This window comes from Desmodus rotundus, chromosome 12 (assembly GCF_022682495.2).
Source record: "Desmodus rotundus isolate HL8 chromosome 12, HLdesRot8A.1, whole genome shotgun sequence".
In the NCBI taxonomy this organism is placed as follows: Eukaryota; Metazoa; Chordata; class Mammalia; order Chiroptera; family Phyllostomidae; genus Desmodus; species Desmodus rotundus.
Genome location: NC_071398.1, coordinates 34,528,561 through 34,535,161, shown reverse-complemented (window position 1 = coordinate 34,535,161; position 6,601 = coordinate 34,528,561). Strand labels below are relative to the sequence as shown.

At 40.0% G+C, this 6,601-nt stretch overlaps 1 pseudogene; it reads right to left on the bottom strand.

The window, feature by feature from the left end:
- Positions 1-2,940: 2,940 nt before the first annotated feature.
- On the bottom strand, positions 2,941-3,368 carry LOC112320064 (alpha-ketoglutarate dehydrogenase component 4 pseudogene; annotated as a pseudogene).
- Between the last annotated feature and the right edge of the window lie 3,233 nt (positions 3,369-6,601).

Sequence of the window (6,601 nt, the reverse complement as noted above, 5' to 3'; positions counted from 1 at the left end):
TGGTTCTCCTCAAAAGACAGCACACCTATATTGCATTCTTACAATAAAAGGCCATGGCTCTGGCATAAAAGGGAGGATTCTTAATATTTCTTTAACCCGTCACTTCCTAAATCCTCTCAAACAAGCAAAAGTCAGCCTCAGTGAGCTCCCAGCTCCTGTACTCCTTGCGAAGTGGCTGCAGGCCCGGCACTAGCTGCAGCCAGTCTATATTCACAGCTTGGCTTCACCGGGGAATCTCTAAGCCCAGCACAAGGAGCAGCCATTTCAGATTGCTTTATAGCTCAGGCAGGGTGGCCCAGGGCAAAATACAGGTGGGGGCTGACCTTGGTCTGTACCACCCAGTGGTCAGCAACAGACCACATTAGAGCACCATCCCCCTATGCCCTCACAGCTGATCCTCCACAGAGGGCAGAGCCTGGTCGTCAGTGGTCACAGACAATCTATTTTAAAAAATAATGAAAGAAAACTTCCCTAATTTAGTGAAGGAAATAGTCACGCAAGTCCAGAAAGCACAGAGAGTCCCAAAGAAGATGGATGCAAAGAGGCCCACACCAAGACACATCAAAATAAAATGCCAAATGTTAAAGACAAAGAAAATCTTAAAAGCAGCAAGACAAAAGCAATTAGTTACCTGCAGGGGAGTTCCCATAATAGACTGTCAGCTGATTTCTCAAAAGAAGATTTGCAAGCTAGAAGGTATTGGCAAGAAATATTCAAAGTCATTATTGCTCTATGCAGCAAAGATATTTTAGAATCGAAGGGCAGGTAAAGAGTTTCCCAGACAAAAAAACCCCCAAAGGAGTTCATCATTACCAAACCATTATTATATGAAATGTTAAAAGGATTTATTTAAGAAAACAAAGATCAAAATTATGAACAATAAAAGGACAATAAATACCTATCTATCAGAATTGAACCTAAAAAATAAAGTAAGCAAACAAGAAGGACAGAGACAGAACCATGGATATGGAGAGCGTGTTGATGGTTGCCAGATGGGAGGGGGGCATGGGGGAATGGGTGAAGAGGTGAGGGGATTACGAAGTACAAATAGGTAGTTACAGCCCTGGCTGGTGTGGGTCAGTGGACTGAGTGCTGGTTTATTAACCAAAAGGTCACCGATTCGATTCCCAGTTAAGGCACATGACTGGGTTTGTGGGCCAGGTCCCCAGCTGGGGGCGTGTGAGAGGCAACCAATCGATATACCTCTCACGCATCAATGTCTCTCGCTCTCTTTCTTGCTTCCTTCCCTCTCTCTAAATGAATAAATAAAATCTTTAAAAAGTACCAAAAAGGTAGTTACAGAATAGCCATGGGGATGTAAAGTACAGTATAGGGAATGAGTAGCCAAAGAACATCTATGCATGACCCATGGACATGAATAATGGGGAGGGGGCAAAGGGTGAAATATTGGGACAACTGTAATAGTATCATCAAAAAATATAATTAAAAAAAGAAATTTCAGTTTGTGGAACAAGGATTGGTGAAATTACATGCTTGACAAGGTCAGGACAACCACCTGTTTCAGGACCAGTACACAGCAGGAGACTATGGAAGGTACTGATTTATATCCGAATGAACCTCATTTATGTTCAGCCAATCTCTAAGGGGGTTTTGCAGAAATCAGCCTCCATTCTGGCTCGGGTCCAGCTTGCAGGACAGACACAGTCATGTCAAGGGAACAGTCTCTTCTCCACAGGTGTGTAGGGACTGCCAGGGAGAAGGGGATGGTGTGGCCAGGGGTGAGTTGGGAGATGGGCAACAGACTGGGGACAAGTGCTGTGGCGAGGTGAACACACACACGTGCATGGGGGTGGTGGGCAGACAAAGGAGGACATGGAGATTACTTTTAACAGGTTATTCTTTTTAAAATACATATATGCATAATATATATTTTACTGATTATGCTATTACAGTTATCCCCCACTTTTTCCCCCTTTGCCTCCCTCCACCCAGTAGCCCCCATTCCCTCCAGAAATCCCCTCCCTTAGTTCATGTCCATGGGTCATGCATATAAGTTCTTTGGCTAATCGATTTCCTGTACTGTTCTTTTTTTTTTTTTAAAGGTATGGAAGAAAATTTATTTCACTTTATGAGACTTTACTTTCACAACAATATATACTATTGACACAGGAAGACCTTTTTAAAGTTTCATAAATTACCTTAACAAGGTAAATACTTAGGTTGATTTTATGAAGCTTTCAGACATTAAGTTTGAGAAGATTAATGGTTACCAGGACTTGCATACATTATTACAATCAAAACAGTAAAATAAGCCAAAGAACATCACTTTCTTAATACCCTTAAAAACATAAGAAATTGCCCTTTTTGGCCAAACATTTATACCTATATTGTATTCATTTTGATCTCTGACTTTATACTGACTTTTTTTCCCCCTAAAATAGGTGACAAATAATCTTTTGTGTTAACTCCCCTGTCTTACTACCACAAAGTCACTGGTTTTACTTTGGCTATATTTTTATCATTCAGAATAGGATGTGTTTATTAAGCCAGTTATACTCCAGTAACTTTGTAAATGAAAAAAATATTAAGAAAATTAAGAATAAATAATGGAGGGGCGGGTGAAATAAAAAAAAAAGAATAAATAACGGAGCCATTATTTCAATGATACTCATCCAATTTTAGGAAAATCACTTCCAAAAAGCAGCAATTCTGCCTGATAAATTCATATCTAAACAGAAATTGAAAGAAAAGTAAAATTATGGGAAACTTATGATGGTTTACTAGACATTGTGTGCTTTTAATAGTTCAACACTAATAATACTTAACAATCAAGAGTAAAATAATAGGCTAACATTTTAAATGTGTACTTCAATAAGTATAAAGTATATAAACAATTAGGTAAGCTTGTGGAGGAGCTGACCAAGATACATAAATTATGAGATGTTATAAGTGTCCATCTAAATTTTCTAGATAGTTTGTTTACAGAATATTTATTAAGGTTGTTTAGTGTACAATTTCTCATTTGCCATGTTGGAAGTCCTTTACTGTAAAGACTATTCTTTTGTCTGATGACAAACAGCAGCCAGTGTCAGTGATTATTCTGGACCTCCACGCTGGATAAATCCGATTTCTTCTTGAGACATAGGTTTCCTTCTATATTTCTGAGGTAATGTTTTTATTATTTCTGCAGTGTCTGGTGGACCCTGATGCATCAGCCAGTCTGGAGATTTACTTCCCTTAAAATGCTGTGAAATTGAAGAAGAGTGAGATGGCAGTCCTGCTGATCTCAGAACTTCTGATTCAATGGGTTTAGGGTGGTCTCTTCTGTTAGGGAACCTTATTAATGGAGTATGTGGCTTGATTACCTGAACGACCCTGCTAGCAGACGCCATCTTACTGCCCATCATGACCCCCAAGAAGGGGTAGCTTCTGGGGCAACAGCGAGCCGCAACGGTAACTGGAGTCTTGGGCAGCTGGGGCTCCTGTACTGTTCTTAACGTCCTCTTGTCTGTTTTGTATCTACCGATTTCTACTTCCTAATCCCTTCACCTTTTGCCACATTCTCCCCATTCCCTGTCCCAAATGATAACCCTGCAAATGATGTCCATATCTATGATTCTATTCCTGTTCTTGTTTGCTTAGTCTGTTTTTTAGATTCAGTTTTTGATAGTTGTGAATTTGTTGCCATTTTAATGTTCATAGTTTTGATCTTCTTTTTCTTAAATAAGTCCCTCTATTTATTTCATATAATAGTGGCTTGGTGATGATGAAGTCTTTAGCTTTACTTTGTCTGGGAAGCATTTTATCTGCCCTTCAATTAGAAATGATAGCTTGCTGGAGAGAGTGAGCTAGGTTGTAGGTTTTTGTTTTTCATCACTTTGAATACTTCCTGGCAGTCTCTTGTGGTTTGCAAAGTTTCTTTTGAGAAATCAGCAGACATGGAAACTCCTTTGTAGGCAGTTCTCTGTTTTTCTTTTGCTGCTTTTAAGATTCTCTCTTTGTCTTTAACCTTTGGCATTTTAATTATGATGTGTCTTGGTATGGTCCTCTTTGCATCCATCTTGCTTGGCACTCTCTGTGCTTCCTGGACTTGTATGTCTATTTCCTTCACCTATTTATGGAAATTTTCTTTCATTATTTTTCAAATAAGTTTTCAACTTCTTCCTCTTTCTATTCTCCTTCTGGCACCCCTGTGATTCGAATGTTGGTACCTTTGAAGATGTCCTAGAGGCTCCTTAGCCTATCCTTGTTTTTTTGGATTCTTTTTTCTTTTTGCTGTTCTGATTAAATGTTTTTTGCTTCTTTGTTGTTGAAATCATTGATATGATTCTTGGCTTCATACACTCCACTGTTGATTCCCTGTAGATTTTTCTTTATTTCACTTAGTGTAACCTTCATTTCTGTCTGGGTCTTCTCTTTTCTTCTTTTTTTTTTATTGGTGTTTGAATACAGTTGTCTCCATTTTTCCATCACCACTTTCCCCTGCCCTACCCACCCCCACCTCCCACACTCAGTCCTACCCTGCTTTGGCTTTGTCTATGGGTCCTTTATACATGTTCATTTGTGACCCTTTCACTTCTTTCCCATGTTATTTCCCTCCTCCCTACCCTCTGGTTACTGTCAGTTTGTTGTTAATTTCAGTGTCTCTGGTTATATTTTTCTTGCTTCCTTGTTTTGTTAATTAGGTTCCACTATAGGTAAGTTCATATGCTATTTGTCTTTCACTGTCTAGCTTACTTCACTTAGCATAATGCTCTCCAGTTCCATCCATGTTGTTCCAAAGGGTAGGAGTTCCTTTTTCCTTTCCTTCCTTCCTTCCTTTCTTCCTTCCTTCCTTCCTTCCTTCCTTCCTTCCCTCCCTCCTTCCTTCCTTCCTTCCTTCCTTCCTTCCTTCCTTCCTTCCTTCCTTCCTTCCCTCCTTCCTTCCCTCCCTCCTTCCTTCCTTCCTTCCTTCCTTCCTTCCTTCCTTCCTTCCTTCCTTCTTTCTGCTGTATAGTATTACATTGTGTAAATGTACCACAGTTTATTGATCCACTCATTTACTGATGGGCACCTAGGTTGCTTCCAGCACTTGGCTGTTGTAAATTGTGCTGTTATGAACATTGGGGTGCATAGATTCCTTTGAATTAGTGTTTCAGGATTCTTGGGGTATAATCCCAGCAGTGGAATTGCTAGGTCAAAAGGTAATTCCAGTTTTAGTTTCTTGAGGAAATTCCATACTGTTTTCCACAGTGGCTGCACCAGTTTGCATTTCCACCAACAGTGCACTATGGTTCCCTTTTCCCCACAACCTCACCAGCACTTGTTGTTTGTTGATTTGTTTATGATGGTCATTCTGACTGATGTGAAGTGGTATCTCATCGTGGTTTTATTTTTTTTTAAATTATTTTATTGTTGTTCAAGTACAGTTATCTGCATTTTCCCCTCACCACTCTCTTTCCAACCCCAGCCATTCCTACCTCCCTCTCCTGATTCCACCCCTCCTTGGTTTTGTCTATGTGTACTTTATAGCTGTTTCTGAAAACCCTTCCCCCTTCCTCCCCTTTATCCCCTTCCACCTCCCCTCTGGTTACTGTCAGATTGTTCATAATTTCAATGTCTCTGGTTATATTTTGCTTGCTTATTTGTTTTGTTGATTAGGTTCCACCTAAAGGTGAGATCATATGGCAGGGGTGTCAAACTCATTTTCACCGGGGGCCACATCAGCCTTGCGGTTTCCTTCAAAGGGCTGAAATAATTTTAGAACTGTATAAATGTAACTACTCCTTAACTGTTAAGGAGTTCAAATTACATTCGGCCCTTTGAAGAAAACCACGAGGCTGATGTGGCCCCTGGTGAAAATGACTTTGACACCCCTGTCATATGGTATTTGTCTTTCACGGCCTGGCTTATTTCACTTAGCATAATGCTCTCCTGTTCCACCCATGCTGTCGCAAAGGGTAGGAGCTCCTTCTTTCTTCCTGCTGTGTAATATTTCATTGTGTAAATACACCATAGGTTTTTTTTGTTGTTAGGTTTAATTTACTTTTTAAAAATATATTTATTGATTATGCTATTACAGTTGTCCCATTTCCCCCCCCTCACTCCACTCCATCCTGCCCACCCCACCTCCCTCCGACATTCCCCCCTATAGTTCATGTCCATGGGTCATACTTATAAGTTCTTTGGCTTCTACATTTCCTACACTATTCTTACCCTCCCCCTGTCTATTTTACACCTATTATCTATGCTACTTATTCTCTGTACCTTTCCCCCCTCTCCCCCTCCCACTCCCCTGTTGATAATCCTCCATGTGAGCTCCATTTCTGTGGTTCTGTTCCTGTTCTAGTTGTTTGCTTAGTTTGCTTTTGTTTCTGTTTTAGGTGTGGTTGTTAATAACTGTGACTTTGCTGTCATTCTTACTGTTCATATTTTTTATCTTCTTTTTCTTAGATAAGTCCCTTTAACATTTCATATAATAAGGGCTTGGTGATGATGAACTTCTTTAACTTGACCTTATCTGAGAAGCACTTTATCTTCCCTTCCATTCTAAATGATAGCTTTGTTGGATAGAGCAATCTTGGATGTAGGTCCTTGCCTTTCATGACTTGGAATACTTCTTTCCAGCCCCTTCTTTCCTGTAAGGTCTCTTTGGAGAAAA